The sequence below is a fragment of the Plectropomus leopardus genome, chromosome 13 (genome assembly GCF_026936395.1).
Source record: "Plectropomus leopardus strain MGB_pleo_1.0 chromosome 13, ASM2693639v1, whole genome shotgun sequence".
NCBI classification, from domain to species: Eukaryota; Metazoa; Chordata; class Actinopteri; order Perciformes; family Serranidae; genus Plectropomus; species Plectropomus leopardus.
The window spans coordinates 29,561,429-29,579,967 of NC_142188.1; the positions used below are offsets into that span (position 1 = coordinate 29,561,429).

General features: G+C 41.2%; 1 long non-coding RNA gene across 2 annotated transcripts in view; it reads right to left on the reverse strand.

Moving 5' to 3' along the window:
* LOC148187743 (uncharacterized) overlaps positions 1-15,597 on the reverse strand; it is a 35,153-nt gene extending 19,556 nt beyond the window's left edge. For both annotated transcript variants that reach the window (XR_015778451.1, XR_015778450.1), the window contains exons 1-2: positions 15,428-15,597; positions 13,599-13,681 (exon numbers count right to left, since the gene is read on the reverse strand). This is a non-coding gene — a long non-coding RNA (uncharacterized LOC148187743). The remainder of the gene's footprint in view (positions 1-13,598; positions 13,682-15,427) is intronic.
* Positions 15,598-18,539: the final 2,942 nt, after the last annotated feature.

Sequence of the window (18,539 nt, forward strand, 5' to 3'; positions counted from 1 at the left end):
ATTTTAAATCTCAATGAGACTTTTACCTGGTTAAATAAAACATATATATATACATAAAATCAGTCTATTTGGATCAAGGCAATTCCCAAGATACTGCACCATTAATTATGATTCAAGGGTAACTGGGCCTGGATAACCGGTGGATGAGCAAATATTTTTTTCTTTAAAGACACAATGGAACTTCAGAGGAAGATCCATTGTGCGTATGTGTCTGAAGGTGTGGACTGAAGCTTAACTTATCTGACCTTCCCCTTTAATTAATGCAGCCAGATGAAAAATAGGTCCCGCTTCCTCGGGTAACCTGAAGCTAACTCCACACATACACTCTGCTGGCCTGACCACTTGAAGCATTGTGGGATGTTGGAACAGCCCAACGTCCCACCCCCAATCTTTCCCCTTTCTCCTGCCCCCCCCCCATTAAAACTCAAGCTACTGGAGGAAACACCCACTTCCTCCACATTCCTGAAGGATTTTCCATACAGAGAATAGTAAACAAACCTGTGAACAAAGAGTGAGCGGGGGGAGGGAGGGGCGTACGGACAAGTTAATGTTATTTCCTTCGTGTAGTAAATCAAACTAAAGGGCGAGGGGGGTGTTCTTTTGTGACTTGGCGGAGGTGTTTACCATCAGCAACGATGGCGGCAGGAGTAGGAGAGTGAACAAAGACCTGGGCGAAGGCCCGCTCCTCATCCTCCCACTTACCTTTCCCAGATGCCCACACACACACACACACAGAGCCCCACACACTGCCTAGCACCACATGGGAGGAGAGAGGAGTTGGCAGTGGGAGGAAGGCCTCCTTATCAGCTTTCAGCATGGGAACCTCTGTGTTGTTCACTGACTCGTGTCAAAACCTTGGCCTGAACTTGACGCAGAGGGAGTGCTTGTGTGTGTGTGTGTGTGTGTGTGTGTGTGTGTGTGTGTGTGTGTGTGTGTGTGTGTGTGTGTGTGTGAAATAAGCAGGAGAGAGAGAGACACACAGGAAGAGAAACAGTCTGTCGATAACTGACATGTCCAAACAGCCAGTCAGACAGTTAGCCCAAGAGACAGACAGCTAACTGGAAAGATTGGCTTCTTCCCAGCAGGTCTGAGGGACAGGTAAAGGTTTGATCTGTCAGCTGCCGTGTTTATGTGTGTGTGTGTTTGGGTAGAAGACCTGAAGCGACATTTAACAATTTACCCAACAGCGCAGGTGAGTCTTTGAATTTTCCAGCGGTGAGGTGTCACGCTGGCATACAGCTGTTGACTTTTAAAAGCGCTGATTTGTACAGTTGTCAGACGTTTCCTGCTGGCACACTGGCACACACACACAGAACCTTGGCCCGCACAGACCTCTGGGCCTCCAAAAGAAGTCGGCTTCCTCCTTTAAAGGTCACTCCACTCAGCGCTGACAGTTTCAGAGGGCATGCGAATTCAACATCCACCTAGCGTCCAGAAACAATAAAGCCCCACTCCAGCCTTAGACCTCCGAGCTGCAGAAAATATCTGCTGCGCTCGTGTAACACAGAAGGGCTGTTAAACTGTGTTCCAGTGTCATGGAGGCTGGGCGCGGGACGTGTGAATTACTCATCTTTTATCCTGCTATCTAGCAAGGGCCTACTAACTGTGAGTGCTGACCCACTGCTTGTTCTGACGACGTCTTTTTTTGCTCAATCCCTCTGGCAGAGGCCGGCCTGTAGCTGTGGATCCTGCCCCGGCTTGCACACAGGAATGTACTATTGAGAAAGCGCTGCACCGCAAACCCTCCCAGCCATTCCAACCCGTAATCAGATCCAGTCTGTCATCCCCCATCCTGTCTCCAATCTCTCTCTCTCTCGTTTTCTCTCTTATATCCCTCTCTCTCTCTCTTTAAATGACATGCACACACGCAGAACACAAACACCCACATACAGAACAAGCACTCAGTCACCCACACAGAATCGCAGACACCAATTTGTAGACATGTAAGCTTGTGCAAACACGGTTCTAAAGTCACAGAGACTTTCCACTGTGACAAGTTTATGCAGCTCTACTGGGAAAACTCAATGATTGTGCATTGGGTGTAGAAAGATGACTATGACAAAAAAACAAAATTCTAGTTGGATTTCTGGGAAGCTACATTAGCTTGTAAGGTTTTCATTTTCTCTGTAATGTGTCGTTTACTCCCTGTGACCTACCCTGTCTGGCCTTTTGTTCTCAGGACTGTTCGTCACTTCATTAACTAAAGAGTTATAGAGTGCTGCAGGGATAAGGTTTTCTTTGGTAGGGTGTCCCTGAAGTAAGCATTGCCTTGGTTCCCTTGACTAAAATCCAATGGAATTTTTCCATTGGGTTTTAAATTATGGCTGAAAATAAGCTCTGTGGCAAACACAAGTTTATGATACTTACACATGAAGTTCAGCAAAGTAATCTTCACAAATGAACACCACTTTTATGACTTTTATAGCGTAAATGCAGTCGCCAAAAGTTAAATGCTAATGCTACGTTTTGAATGAACAGAGACTGCTAAAATTCCATAGGCCTGCTAGTCTCAAAAATGTCCCATTGTACTGAAAGTCCATTTCTCCAACAGTCCATTATCCCAAAACAAATGCCAAATTGTTCCCTAGTCCACTTTCTCCAAAAATACACACAGTTCGACTACCCAATCCCCAGAAAGAAAATGTTTGCACTGTACACTTTTGTAAACCACAGATATGTTACCATTGTCAACAATGCTAACATGTGGTTAGGTTTAGGCACCAAAATCACTTGGTTATGGTTAAGAAAATATCATGTTTTTTCCTTAAAACACACATTTGGTGGCAAAAAACTTGGTGGAAAAGCACGGACAGGTTGGTGAAAAACACCCAAGCCTTGGCTCAAACGCCACTGAGAAACGCAGCTTGGAAATACAACTGGGAAACACAGCAAAGAGCCGCTAACACTCAGGATTGTTGGCGAAAATGCTCCTAGGAGATTCTGCAAAGGGTGACTAACACCCACAATCGGTAGTTCAAACCCTGTTAGGATACTGAAACTGCAGAGAATGTATATTTTTGAAGAAACTTTACTTATTACCACCCTTTTTAATCAACGTAAAAGCCTTAAAAATTTACAACCGGGGTATTTATTGACGTAGATCTTATTTTAAGTATCTCACCAGAAACCCATTCAATAAAAAACATTGACTTCAGGATGACCCGAAGTGCTAACATGCTAATTCATATGCAGGTTTTCTGACTCTCCAAACACGCTTGCTAAATGTCTGTTAGCTAGCTTTTGGGTTAGCAACCTTGCTAGCTGTATCACTAACAGGACAATTAGTTTACAGTTTATTAAAAAGACAATCTGTGCCATCAAATTCTGTCTTGTGGATCATTGTACACCCTGACAGAGGGGGTTAATGAAAACTGAAGCAACACAGCTAGTAACAGACCATGATTTCCTCAATGGGCATTTGTTTTCTCCGTGCTCCCCAAAAGGTCAGCTCTGTCAAGACATTTTTTCTCTTGGTCAATGGCGCAAATTCGTGTGTCAAAGTTCATTAAAGTCCAACTTGACACAAAACCTTTCCGTTTCACAGATCCCAGCAAAACTACACTATTCTTATTGTTGGTGTGACCAGGCCTTTAAGAGTCAGGTACACAAAGTACAGCAGACACCTTTTATAAGACAAGCATACATAGAGTTATTACATTAAGTTTAGATTTTCAAATGTGATTCACACATCTGTCTGGTTCTGACAATTCAGAAGTGTTTCCTTTTTATATTTCATTGGTTGTCTGCTGTACGGAGAGTTTGTGTTTCTTGCAGTTGTAGCCTAGCTTTATCTTCTTCGTGCCAGAGGAAATTATTAAAAGAATTATTGCAAATTATGTTTTATCAGTGGCAAATATTTCAGTTTATATGCTCAGTTATAGTGTGAGTTGGAGTCTCGGTTAGTTAATCATCCTAACAATGAGCAATCTCCTCTCTGTATCTCTTACCGCCAAATCTCCTCATCTCTTTCCACTTGACTAGCTGTGATTGCTGCTGATCTTTCCCTCTTCATCTCTCCATCTCCAGATCCTCCCTCTCCTCTCTCTTTCTGTCTTTTCACTGACGCGGGATGGGGAATATTTCTTTAAGCTCCCTTCTTTCTCTCCTTCTCTCGGGAAACTCTGACTGCGGGGCTGTTTCGCTGGCTTTCAATAAACTCTTGGATCCTTTGCCTCTCTGAAAAACCACAGCTTCGATTACACAAAATGAAGCACCACACAACCCTGGGCAACCGAAAGGTGTTTTCAATAATTACTTATTATATGTGTTTGGCGAATCAGAAACATCTGCGGCGAATTTGACTGAAAGAGCCCCAAAACAATTCTAAAATAGGACTGACGCACGCAGGCTCTGGGACACACACTTGCACACACGCACACACACTGGAGGGCTACACTGCGCCATTGTCAGTGTGGGTCTATTTGCGGGCTGTTTTTTTAGCTGGCCACAGCTGCGGAAATGAATATCAAATGTGGTTCTGCTCCCATAAATCAAAACCGTTTGCCGTGTTCTGACTTTCTTTCCCCCGTTTAAAGTCAATTCGCAGGGCCAGTGTGCATTACACTTACACCCCTTGGCTTAACTCTTTCCTCTGACACAGTCACAGAGGAGTGTTCAGGAGCTGGAGGTTAAGAAGAGGCTGGGGGTGGGGTGTATAAAGGTTTGTTTTGAATGCACAGGCGTTTGAAGGCGCGTCATGTATTATGTATGGCAATGGGAAGCCTGAGAGGCGTTCAGTATTGAAAGTGTGGGAACTGAAATGATGATTACAGAAGGAATGACATATAGTGGAAATGACTCTAAGTTTGCCCAGAATAAATAATGTGAATCTCTTGGTTTTTCCCTTGAATGATTTCTTTTTGGTGTTAGAAAGCATCCTTTGTTCCTCTGAGAATGGTTGACCACTGAAATGTTGGGGTAACACTTTCTTAAAATATACTGAGTAATAGGTCTTATAATTGGACCTGGCTTTATAGTAAAAATAGAGCAAGGGTAGGGTATGGGTAAAGTTCAGGGGAAAGGTAAGGCTGGGGTTAAGAGGTGTGTGTATGTTAATGTAACTTTTTGGTTTCTAATTTGAATTCCTATAAGGTCTGGTAACACTAGCATTTAAAAAATTAAAACATTAAGTGGCAAAATCAGTTCAATGCCACTGAATCTCAGCAATCATTGGATTTGCCAACAGGGCTACCCAAATAGGCTAATTGTTCATTTTTCATTTTCAGTTCAACTTTGGTGAATTTTGAAAACTATAGCAGGCCTGTTTTGACAGTACTGATGGAGCAGAGAGCCAAAGTTTGGTTTCCATTCAAATGTAGTGCAAATTTTAACCAAATTTTACAGAAAATCAGTACAAGAATATGCAAATGTAAGCACTTTTCCTTCCAGTACTGTTATGCAAATATTGGGAGTTGGTTTATTGAGATAAGCAGTGGGTTGCGCTAATTCTCCACTCAGGTTGCAATGCAGAAGAGGGCGCAGTGGGATGGTGTAGTTAAAAGAGCGTTAGTCAAACCCCAAACACAGGAAAACAATGGGTGCATAATACTAGAGAGCACACTAGACAATGGAAATGGAGAGTTTTGAACAACTAATGTTACAGTTCTGTGCTATTGGTAGAGTGCTGCTAACAGCCCTCTGTGCTTAAGCCTGTTAAAAGCCATCCAGAGACAATAGGGAGAGCGGTGCAATGGTGGACAGCACTGCACAACGTCATTACTTGTTGAATCTGTCTCCACTGCACTTAATCGCATTTACATTTTATTGATACACTAACATTTCCACATAACCCAAGCCTTATCACTATTTTTGGGATATTTCTAGATTTTGCTCATTTTTTGCAACATGTTCTCATCTCAAGTAGTCACATATTGCCACTGTGAAATGGACTCCACATCTACATATTACACTCTAGGTATCCTTTGTGATAATGCTGCGCGTGGTTATGTTAAGACAACAACAACAGCACATGGCAACCAATGCCAGGATGTCAAGAAATGCACATGCTGGCATGGATGGTTAGGTTTAGGCGACAAACTCATGAATGGTTAGGATTAGGCTAAAGAGGCACATGGTAAAGTATAGAAAAAAACATCACATTCAGACAGGACGCACCAGACGCCCGCATGAAAGCCAGTTGTTTGTGGGACCCTCGAGCACCTAATATTATGTCATTACCGGCAGTGTTTGAGCCTGACACTGTCTGCAGTATTTAAAGCAGATGCGACAGGTTCCGTCAAGCGGCGTTCTCAAGTGGCGTTGCCCATGTTTGTATCACGCGAGCGTAGCAGGTGCCATCCAACCATCCTCCAGTGTATAATAACACCGCAAACAGTTCTCACCTGACACCTGCAGATGCAAAAGGTTTCTATTTTACAGCGCTTTACGAGTAATGAGAATAGGCTGGTATTTCCACTCAGTTTTTTTAATGTGCAAATTGAAAATGGGCAAAAAAATTGGGTGGATTCCCAACTGGAGTGTCCAAAATGAAAGACGTTATTAGCCATAATGCACTACCCACTTTTATTTACACCGCAACAGTTCGAAAATAGGAGTCAATGGTACCACTGCATATTTTACTAAAACAGTGTGCAGTCATTGTCTTGCTAACTGTCAAACTTGCTTACTGAACCTAAGCAAACTCACTAGCTCAGACAGCTTTTTGTCTCCGTCTCTAACTTTAATGAATGAAATGACATACAGTCCTGAGACCAAAATGCCAGAGAGGGAATGGAACAATACTAAGGACACTGAAAGAAGCCCAAAAAGCTGACTTTTCTGATTAAACAGCATTAGCATGTTAATTGCCTTCACTTGCAAAATGTCTCAAATAATATGTACTGGTCAGAAAAAGACTTAAATGATCACAAAGACACACAAAAAGACCACAAACACACACCGAACAACCACAAGGAGACCTAAAAAAAAAAGACAAAATGCCACAAACGATTGCAAAACCTGAAAGAAACACAAAATAATGCATAATGACTACAAAGAGACACAAAACCACCACAAAGTCTGTGTGTCTTGCTCCGAGGTGGTGGGGCCCTTTACATAACTGTGCCCAGGGGCCCATTGTCTATAATCTGCCTGCAAGCATTTACTACGTCACAAAGCCTCTTGGGCCAATTTTTTTGCGCAGATGAATTCCACCGTGCCACTCTCTGGTGTGACTGCGCCTTTTAGGTAATGGAAGACATCTTGCTAATCTTGAGGCTTCCACTGTGTCAATCATAACACTGTGTGTGTGCGCACATTTGTGTTTGCAGGTGAAGGAGGGTGTACCACTGAAAGCGCCGGAGGTCCTGGACTTGGCTTTACTTTACTGCTTTTCTGGGATTAGAGGGGATCCAATGCTGTCCAAACCTTATCCTAACCTAGTGTCCGGGCCAAACCAACACACACACTCCAGATCAAGCTGCGGGACAATAGACCTGGCCGTCTGTTGGTTTAACAAGTCTGGATGCTTGCTAAAGGGGGATTGGGGAGGCCTGCTCTGATGTCCAAAGGCCCCGGAGGGTGAGGGAGGGAAGAGGGACTGAAGCAGTGCCAGAGGGGAATGTGTGTGTGTGATTGTGTGTACATGTGTATGTTCAAGTAGAGCAGGGCGGAGAGGGGTCATGTAAGGCCGTGTATGTGAGTGTGTATGTTTGGGACAGTGGAATGTGTGAGGGAGGAGAGGGGGGACATGCAGCAAGGGACATCCCATTAATACCAGAACTAATCCCCACCCTGGGCACTGAGTACACGCAAACACACACACACACACACACACACACACACACACACACACACACACACACACACACACACACACACACACACAAACACAGTGAGACTAATGGACAGACAACCAGACAGAAGGAAGGGGCTTGAAGTCCGTGTTTTCATTCCAAACTGAAATGGAAAGGAAGAGGAAATGTTTTTGTTCCATTTGATATGACCGCAGTCACAAATGAAAGAAGATTGGAACACACAGCATCAGCAGAACTTTTTACTTTATGAGAAAATATTGGTTCTCTGCAATATCTTAAATAAAGTAACCTCTAAATCTCATTATAGTTTTAAAGGGGACCTATGATACTCATTTACAGGTTTGTACTTGTACTTATGGTTTCTACGAGAACAAGTTTACAAGTTTCAATGTTCAAAAAACTTTATTTTCCTCACACTGTGCTGTATCAACTGTATTCACCCTCTGTCTGACTAAATACCTGCAAGGATTGCAGTACTTTTTACTGTGAAAACTCACCAAATGGACCTTGCAGCCTGAAGCAGGAATATGATCAGAAATCAGAGAGAAATTTAGAACATCAGCAACTAAGTTTACATGTTTCCCTGGCGTTAGCATGCAGCTTCATTTAGCAGTGTAGGCTAACATGATGTAAACATCCGCAGTACCATAGATCTAGAAATGTACATACCTCATTGGTCGCAGCTCTAAGCTCGCCATGATGCATCTGCACAGGCACCATATCATAAACATTTGTTTGCCACAGTACTTATTTTCTGCAATAATCCAATGGAAAATTCCCATAGGCTTTTTGACCAGGGTGACACTAACTTCCACATCAGCTTACAGAAATATGTCATCCCCGGGGCACTCTGTAAAAGCTTCTAAACAAAACCAGACATGTTCTAGAAGGAATATGATCAAAAATCAGGGAGAAGTTTACACCATTGACAACCAAGATGGGACTTTTTTCCTGATTTTAGCATGTAGCTTTATAGGCTACATAAAGAAAACAATTTCAGCAGAGTGCCTGGAGCACATGATCTTACAAAGAAGTCTGGCTCAGTATGATTTATAATGTAGTCGGAGTAGAAAAGACTGTTGGAAATGGAATGTTTAGAATGGTAGGAAATCTGAGGGGTTTTCTCACCAGGACTTCTACATAGATTTACGTCATTACTTGAAACTTTGGCTACATTTAATTTGAATATCCTTCATTGCAACTCTATATATAGGACAAAAAATACAGAAAAGTATAATAGGTCCCCTTTGAGTACCCTGCAGATTGCATGAATTTATTGTCTTCAACAGGTAACGCTATAATAAGCATATGGTTCTCCCCACTGAATCATTGTCACATTACGTTGGTTACAGAGGGGCTTTTTTAGGCTCAAGCTTCACTACCACTTTTAAATGTTCTTCTTTTCATACAAGACCAAAATATTAGTGATGAATTGCATCAAAGGCTTGTTCATATGCCTGACATTTGTATCGAGTTACTACAGTTTAACAAAGTTTTAAAGAAGGCTTATTCCCCATCAGCTATTTCCCAAAGTCAAACTTGTGTGGACGGTCAAATAAATTCCAGATTGCACCTTTAAACTCCATTCAGTGAAAATGACTGCTTCCCCCGCACTCTGCTGTCAGGCTTCATAAATTTCCCCCGAAAGCATGTCCTTTGCATGCAACATAATGTGTTTAAGCCCCCAGTCTGGGCAACATGTGCTAGCATGTGCCTACTTGTGCATGCACACACGCGCGTGTGCGCGCACGCACGCGCACACACACACACACACACACACACACACACACACACACAAACACACACACAAACACACACACTGATCCAAGATTTACCTTATTAATATGGACAGATTTACAACTGATGTTGAGCCATAATTGGAGGTTTCACCAGAAGTGTTAATGCAATAGTGTCAGCCCTATGCTCTGTAATTAAACTAGAAATGATCTGCCAGTGTGTGTGTGTGTGTGTGTGTGTGTGTGTGTGTGTGTGTGTGTGTGTGTGCGCGTGTGTGTGTGTGTATTTTTGTTTGTGTGTGAATGTGTGTGATTGTGGTAAATGCCTTGGTCCTTTTTCATGCTTACGTATGTGTGAGAATGTGTATGCCAGTCAGCGTGACTGTATCTTAGCATGTGTGCGTTTGTATTGCGTCTGTATTTATCTGTGTGTGTGTGTGTGTGTGTGTGTGTGTGTGTTTGTGTGTGTGTGTGTGTGTGTTAGAGTCTACAGTAGGAAATGACAGAGCTCCCTGTGATGTGAAGTTCCATAGAAATGTTTGCCGTGGCTCCAGCTCCTCTATGCCGAGAAAGGCAACAATAACAACCCCCTCAGCACTGGAAGGAGTGATGTCAGCCTCTCCCCTCCCTTCACACACACACAAACAACTGACACCCCCTCGATCGCTCAAATCAGACACTGGCGCGGCACACCTACCTTAGCCAGTCTTCACAAAGCACACACACACACGCGCAGCTTCCTTCACTTTACTCTCCAACCCTTCCTCGCACCCTCAGCTGAATGGACACATTCATAGCCGTCCGCGGCGAAACATAAAACACTATTAATAAAACAGCAAGGGCCTGCTGAGTGACACCTGCCTGGCCCTGCCAATGTACACGTAAGCCCGCTCCAGCAACAAGTGTTATCATAGTCAGCCCTTAGGAAGGGTTCATAAAAATACGTTAGTTAAAAACAAAAAAAATAGGAAAAATAAAGATCCTGGAGGGTAATTTTTATGTGACGGATGGTTACGCTGCAGCTTCGGTATAGTATAACAGTATCTATAGTCAGGTGTGAGTGCGTGGTGTGCAGGTTATAAACACCAAGACTGGAGTGTCAGAGGTGATAGCCAGCCTGTTTATAGGGTAGACAAGAATGGTGCTACAGATGGGAGCACAGAACGATGGGGATGATGACGAGAAAGATCAGGGGGACAGCAGTTGTCTCCAACAAAAAATTTTACCGAGCTTTTATATTACAGAAATGTCATAATCAGAGAGGGTTATTGTAAAGTTCTTTTGTGATCTCATTTTTAGGGTCTCTATGCAAAATTCAAATCATATCAGATGGTTCTCAGCGTGGCAGGTGATTTAACTGATGGCTAGCAGCTAACGGAGCTTACACCAACAGCAACAATACCAATACAGCTAACAGTTTGCACAAAACTTCAGCGCTATTTTTGAAATGTCAATAAAACACAATTAAAAGCAGTCAATCAATCCCAAGAATGAAGAGCACGTCGATATACCTTTAATTAAAAGAAAACTGAAGTCTATAACAACTTTATAATTGTAATTTGAGAAGTTAATAAACAATAGGTTTCCTTTTAGCAGCATTAAAAGACATAAGTATTTGTCAAAGGCAAAAAGAGTAACCATCCTGGTTGTCATGGCTGTTTTAAGACCATTTCACTGGTTAATAAAGTAAATGACATTTTTAAATTGCAATTACAGTAGGTGTAACAACAAAATGGTAAACTGGCATAAAAAATACTGGCATGGATGGAGGTCAGAGGTCAGGTGGCAGTGAACTCATAAGATTTTTCAGCTTCAGTGTTAGTACCGACTGATGGCTGGAAAGATCAGTTTTTTTACTTTCTCGACAGACCTGCTCATGATATTTTCACACTACACGACGCTCCGTGCCATCCATCAGCCCTAAGCTCTCATGAAAAACACGGGATATTGTTGAGCTTTTTTTAACAGATCACAGACTCTGGCATATCACGCAGCCTGGGCAGCACTATACAGCACCTGTAAGTCCACTTGCCTCCCTGCCTGTAACCACAGGCAAACACGGGGGGGCTGCAGAGTTTTCCCAGGCTCAGCCAAGGTGAGCATAAAGGCAGCTCTGTTCGCTCCCTGCCTGCATCTCCTGCTCCATCTCTTTGAACTGGGCGGTCATGTCAGCAGCTCCCAGCCCCCAGCCACCATACCGCCCTTCATGTGCCCAGGGGGAGCGATAGGCTAGGCGCCGACAGATCCACACAACACCCGGGACTAAAGCACACACGCACACACTTAGTTGTGCCCTGTCTGCCTACATGAGAAGCTGATACAAGCATGTGCAGAACATATAGCACAGAGGGAGGGAGGAGGGATATGGGCCAATGCCTGTATTTTTGTATTTAGCGTGCATACAATTACAAACACAGGGTTTGTGCCAAATAGCACCATTGCAGCAAAAACACCCTTTAAAGGGACAGTAAAAAAAATAGATATTATTCCTCTTACCAGTAGTGCTATTTTGGTTTTGGTGTAAGTTTCCAAGTTTTGAAGATATCTGCCTTTTCTCAAATATACTGGAACTAGATGATGCATGGCTTATGGTACTCAAAGAGCCAAAAAATTAGACTTGTTCTCATGCAATGTTAATAAATATACCTACGACAATTAGTCAGTCAGTCATTTTCCGTAACCGCTTGTCCTCGTAAGGGTCGCGGGGGGGCTGGAGCCAATCCCAGCTGTCATCGGGCGGAAGTACACCCTGTACACCCTGGACAGGTCGCCAGACTATCGCAGAGCCGACACATATAGACAGACAACCACACACGCTCACAGTCCTACGACAATTAATGCACCAAAATTCGTATGTTCCCTGCATAATCATGAAGGCTTTGATCACATGACTAATGCACTGATGGGAGTAAAAAAGATAGTATAAAGAGCCAGAGTCTGCAGGACACAGACTGCAGTGGTAGATGGGTCAAACAACCAAAGGACGTCACACTGATAAGTTACATTACCTTACACCTGAGCAAATTTTTTTAAAAAAGATGGTAGGAAGACATTGAGCAACTAAAGAAGAAATGACCCAAAAATTAGCAAGAAGATCGTAAAAAAAAAATACAATAAAGTTATCTGAAAATTAGCAATAAAAAGGGGTAGAAAAAAACAAGGAAATTACCTGAAAAACCTGTACCCTTACCTGTAAAAAAACTATAATTCTGTAACATAATTTTAAATACTGTAATTATGATATTACAATTATATATAATATCTGGATATTGTTCCCCAGTTTTTTTCTTTAAAAATTAAACACACCAAATTCTTGCGATTTTTTTTAGAATACTTCTTGTCTTTTTGTCTTTTTTTCCTCCATGTTTTCAGAATAAATCAAACCAATTTACTCAGGGTCCAAAGGTTTTAATACTTGTGAAAGGAGTCTGAATGCAGCACAAGAAAACTTTCAAAGGCTTAAGTATGTATTACATTAATTGTGCAACATAATAATACCCAACCATAGTTCTTTTACTAAATCTAAGCTATGTAACTTTACTTTCCTGAACCTAACCAATGTAACTTTATGTTAAGTACAGAGCTTTAAAATAATTTGCGCTAATTTGTAAGATATCATGTGAATCGTCCTATGAGGATATGTTGAAAATATACATTTGAAAATTCAGCAGTAATATCTCTAAAATTATGACCCGTTTACTCAAAATAATCCATACACCTTGTTGTGAGAAGTTTCATTTAGGAACTATTTTCTCTTTACCAAACTCCTCCTTAGCTGAAGTGTAATATTAGCTCTCTCGGTGGTGCTAGGTGAGCTAGCAGTAGATGCACGCTTCCTCCTGCACAGTGATACAGTTGGCAGGTATGGTTCAATAGCAAGAAAATAGTTCCTACATGAAACTGCTCATGAAACTTCCCATGATGCATTTTTAGGTAGATTCATGTAGGTAAATACTGATCAACAACGATGATATTATTGCATTAACAGTGTGACTAGGTTATTGAGTCCTAGACCTTAACAGTTTTTGAAAGACAGGCATGCCATTTCATCAACACAATGCATTTCCTACACATTTCAAATAATTAAATATTTTATTGTCAAACTTACACAGATCTTTCCTTCATCTCCAGCGGCCTGTTGTCTGCCTGGTAAATGTTCAGGGCATCGTCCTGCATTCTCCACAGGCACACCTGTACAAGTTCAATGAAGTTGACATGATGACTTCAGATATTGCTAAACATTTCAGTTGTCAATTCTTTATCATAAACAATAACAGAAAAGTTATCTGAACAGTTTAGATTATAGGGATTTCAAAGCCAGGAGCGGGCCTGTGGGGCTATAAGTAGTTTCTAGAAAGCTCAGTGAATGGAAATTAAAAACAAATAAATAATAAGTAATTACATTAGTTGGTGAGGAGATCACATAGAATGACCAAAATCTGTATGATTTGGTTTAAATAGTTCAGAGATACAGAAGATCTTTCCCAGAGTCACTGAGGAATATTCAACAAAACTAAATACATGCTGGATGCAGGTTTCATTTTTCCTTCTGTAAAACACAGTGGTCTCTTACAAAATGTTAGCTTTAGTCTGTTTATGCTACTCAGAAAACAAATAAATGAACAGGTGAGTCATGGACATTTATACACAGACCAAGCCTTCGCCACTCCAGTCCATTGGAACAATGCGTCAGCGCGGCCGCCATCTTGTGTCAGTGGCAGCCGCATCTATTCACCGCATTAGACAGTTGAGGCAGAGATGTATCAATTATAAATATCATTATAACTCAATGAATTTTCAAACGATTATCAAGCCTTTTTTAAGGTTTGTTACAAATGGAAGACATGTATTTATAATACTGAATAACTTGTTAAATTAAAAAGTTTTCATTTCAAAATGCGAAATATTAGTTCTATGAGTTAATATAAGTTATATGACGAATTAATGTATTAGAAATTAGAATATGTGTGTGTGTATATAATGTATTATTTTATTCATATAAATATTTTTCTTATTTCATACATTTATAATAATTATCTCTCTCCATTATTATTATTATTATTCATTTATAAAATAACATTAATTCCTCGTGCTCCCACCATCTGGCTATTATTTTTACCAGTGGGTAAAAAAATGCATATATATATATATATATATATATATATATATATATATATATATATATATATATATATATATATATATATATATATATATATATATATACATACATATATATATATATATATATATATATATATATATATATATATATATATACACATACACACACATATATATATAATATTAATATTATATTATACTATAATATATACATTATAATATTTTTTTTTTAATTTGTTTTTCCTCCCGCTTTTCACTCCAAGGTAATTGTTAGATTCTAATCTTCTAGAATCTAAAAAACAAATGTTAGCTTTTTACAGGTTAAAATAAATGACTCAGGGATGCGTGATTATCCATGACAGTGATCAAGATCGACATTAGATTTAAGTCATTCAAATTTATAAAAGCAGACAACAACAACAAAAATCCGGTTTATTTACGCAGTCCAGGTGCTAATACAATCCATGGATGTATTATACTAAAATCGATACAATCAGACAGAATCTGACCGCCGGTCAGAAGCCCCGGTACACGATGGCAGCCGTGGTGACGCATCTGACAACCCCGGATGCTTGGCCTACTTATATATATATGTCTATGCAGATGAGTAAACAAGTCACAAACAAATAAACAATTTTCTGGTGGACTGCAGAGGATGTCTGCTACTTTGAGTTGTGACTAAACAGATGAAATGATTTGGTAAAGTGACAAATGTGTTGTGTTAGCCTTTTTGTTGATAGCCTTACATCATTTGGCTATGCTATGCTAGCTGACGCATATTGCTAACGTTCCTAAACGAGAGAGAAAAATTACCATTCTGAAGATGACTGAGAGGACCGAGGGTGATTCCCGGACAGTCCAGTGTCCTCCTCCTCTGAACCAGATTCTGGCTCTTGTGGTTTACACATGCAGGGCTGTCACTGTCCAATAGAGCAGCTGAGAGCGTCCATGTTCGGCCCATAGTGGGTTTGTTTTTTGAGGTCTAGAACGAGCGGTAGCGCGGTCCCGCGAGTGGGCGTGGCCTCCGCTCCAATATAGCTCGCGGAATAAGAACGCTAACCTATGGCTGGCTAGCTAGCTTCTAGTAAGGAATAGACTCACTCGTCCTTAATTTCTGCGCAGAATTTGTGCAAGAATTTTTAATTATTTTTTATACTACAATAGAAAGAGTAGAAAGGAGAAGGTGGACCAGAAGGCAAAACTGATGATCACACAAGGGCTTCACAGGTGAGGAGAGATTATAATTGGCTAAGAAAATATGTCTAAAGGCATCAAAGTGACTTTGAGATTAATTTCCACAGCTATTTCACAACTGCTGTTCTTATTTTTTTAAATTATTGTATTATTGCAATAGACACTGCAGGGAGAAGACAGCACACAGTGGTCAGGACAGAGACCAGGCTGCAGCCCTGACCAGCAGCCTGAGGCTTCACAGGTGAGGACAGATTATAACTAATGGCTATAGGGAAATGTATTTATAAAATAAGAGTGACTTTGGCATTCATCTCCACAGCTATGTCAGAACTACTCTTTTAAACTTTATTCGCATATAATTTTTTTGGCTGTAAATAGATAGAGCAGGGAGAAAGCAGCACACAGCGGTCAGGACAGAGACCAAGCTGCAGCCCTGACCAGCAGCCTGAGGCTTCATAGGTGAGGACAGATTATAATTGGCTAAGGGCATGTCCGTAGGATAAGAGTAACTCTAAGATTAATTTCCACAGCTATTATGGAAGAGGGATCCCTCCTTAGTCGCCCCATTATAGGGTTTTTTACTCTTTAGTCAATGTGAGGTCTAAGGGCAGAGGGATGTAGTATGCTGTAAGACTCTCTGAGGCAAATTGTGATAAGTGATAATGGGCTTTATAAATAAAATTGACTCGACTTGACTTTTCATGTTCAGTGCTGTTACTTGGAACTTAATTATCTGGCTGCTTACCCGTAGATGCTTAAGGGTCATTTCTTTGTCAACTCAACCAGAGCTTGGCAGCTCAGACTTTTGATTTTGATAGTATATGATTGATAATTTTAAAGAACTGAAGTCAGTCCCCGGGTGCCATACTGTGGCTGTTTGTGGTTATTTGGTTCTTAAGCCACTAGGAGAGACGCAATTGAAATTGAAAGATGATAAATAACTCAATAAAATTTAGCTAATTCCTGAACAATCTTTCCCCCTCACTTCTGAAATGTTGGCTGCACCCCTGTTGCCGACATAATGCATGAGGTTGTATATACTTGTCCCTTTGCAGAAAATTTTGCAAACTCTATGTTGCTTTACGTTGGAACAAATGTAGACATCCTTGTTTGTTTAACGTCTTTACGTTGAGCTGCCAAACAGCTCAATCCAGAGGAGACTCTTTGCTCTGTTTATGTGAGGTTTAGGGAACGGAAAAAAATACTCTCTATTCTCTAGCCTCTCAGGATACCTTGTATCCATGTTACTTTTACCCCATGCACATTGTTTGACTATTTTTTAAGTTATAACTGCAGAAATTTAAATAAAACAGCAGGAAAATCAAAATTTCTGATGCTTTTCTATGGAGGTCTACGAGCAGGATGTCCGAGTACATTAGTAGCTGCACAAAATGTCATTGGCTCATCGTGTTTGAGGGCGGGGCATACCAATAAGTCAATAGTCTTCCATAAAATCAAAGGCAGGATAGATATTGTTGTGTACTTGCTTTTATGCAAAAAAATACCAAATAAATGGCTTATTTCAATTCTCATCAGTAATTTTAGATTTTTTTTACAGAACAGTTTGTTTGCTGCCCAATTGGATGGCATAGTGACCTCTAGAAAAGTACTTATGCGCCCATTTGACCCCCTCAGATGATCCAGGCTCAAACATTGCACACTTTCAAACTGAGAAACTTAATTTTAAAGAAAGTTATGCTGTGATTTTTAAACACATAAACACAGGAAAATACAGATAAACAGAGAAAACAGCATTCATTCATAAAAAAAAGTGTTAAAATATGCTCAGACACACCAAGCGTCCTTGCCTAGACAAACAGTCGTACACTAGCAAATACACATGTACACATTCTCTCACACACGAACTAAATACACAAACACGCTAATCAGGCATCTTCCCCTCCTTTTCCGGCCGTGGTGACGTTAAGCTGGCCGAGCAGGTAGAGTACACAGTCACGCTGGCGCATGATCAGACAGTCGGCTCCCTCTATCAAAGGTCATCGTTCTGTTAATTATACCATCCATATCTGACTCATGTTGTGTTTGTTATGCAGCGAGCAAAACAGACACAATGGATGCATTATAAATCATTGAGTCCATATTAAGTATTTGGATTGAATGAAACACACCTGGCTCATGCCAAAATGAAGATTATGGTGTTTGTCGTGGCAACAAAGCAGCAAATACACAAGACATTGTGACCAGAGGGAAGCGCATGTGTGTGTATTTATGTCAGCGTGTGTTGTAGCAGAAGCAGATGTCTTAAAGGATGGTCATATTTAGAGATCTTGTGTTTATCAGCACACTGTTCATGGGAAAAGACCGTGCAGCAGTCAGAGAGGCAACTGTGAAAGCTAGACAAACACACATCGGTGTGAACGACACATAGAAACTCTCCTCTCTCTCTCTTCGTGATGAGTTCAGGTCAGTCCAGCCAAGAATGCCGCTTGGCTCCGATTCTCAGGAAGGACCCTTTTAGGGATCCTGGCCCTCCGTCAGGTCACACACTCTTCCTCTTCCAGAGGGCTCTGCGCACACATAAATCAAACACTCCCTGCACTCCCTCCATTATTTGTGACATCTATCTGGATGGGCAGGCACGTTGTAGAGGATGTGGTCGTTCACCAGGCCCAGCCAGGCCAAGATCCTAGGCCAGGGGGAGAGGGGTGGAGGCTGGGATACACACTAAACCTCTGGCTGGGATGGTAATACTCCCTATGCTGTTTTTTCC